Here is an 888-nt window from a genome sequence, read left to right as displayed (position 1 = left end):
TAAGTCACTTAACTTCTTTTTGCCTCCATTTCCTCACTTGGTCTTCCTTCCCCTTATACTGGGTGCTCCAGGGATTGTCTTTCCTGATTATCTTATATCTATCCCAGCATTTAGTCAGTGCTTGGCACAGAGTAAGCGCTTAATAAATGTCATAACGATTATTATTTTTAGGAAGCAGTGTGGCTTAGTGGAGAGAAAAAGGGCCTGGAAGTCAGAGGACCTGGGTTCTAAAACTGGCTCTGCCATTTGTGACTTTGGGAAAGTCAATTAATTTACCTGTGCCTCAGTTCCCTCATCTGCAAAGTAGGGATTCAATTCCTGTTCTCCCTCCTGCTTAGACTGTGAGTCCCATGTGGGACCCGATTATCTTGTATCTACCCAGTGCTTAATACAAATCTTGGTACAAACTAAGTACTTGAATACCATTATTATTATTATCATTATTATTATTAGTATCAGAATTTCAGGACTCCTACTAATAATCAGCATGGCTCAGAGGAAAGAGCCAGGGCTTTGGAGTCAGAGGTCATGGGTTCAAATCCCGGCTCCACCACTTGTCAGCTGAGTGACTTTGGGCAAGTCACTTCACTTCTCTGGGCCTCAGCTACCTCATCTGTAAAATGGGGATTAAGACTGTGAGCCCCACGTGGGACAACCTGATCACCTTGTAACCTCCCCAGTGCTTAGAACAGTGCCTTGCACATAGTAAGCACTTAATAAATGCTATCATTATTATTATTATTATTATTATTATTATTATTATTATTATTATAATCATTACAGTATTTGTTAAGCCCTTACTACATACTGTTCTAAGCACTGGGGAAGAGTCAAGATAGGTCAGGCACAGTTCCCATGTGGGGTTCACTGTCTAAGTAGGAGGGAGAA

Source organism: Tachyglossus aculeatus, chromosome 1 (assembly GCF_015852505.1).
Source record: "Tachyglossus aculeatus isolate mTacAcu1 chromosome 1, mTacAcu1.pri, whole genome shotgun sequence".
Taxonomy (NCBI): domain Eukaryota; kingdom Metazoa; phylum Chordata; class Mammalia; order Monotremata; family Tachyglossidae; genus Tachyglossus; species Tachyglossus aculeatus.
This window is presented reverse-complemented; position numbering follows the sequence as displayed.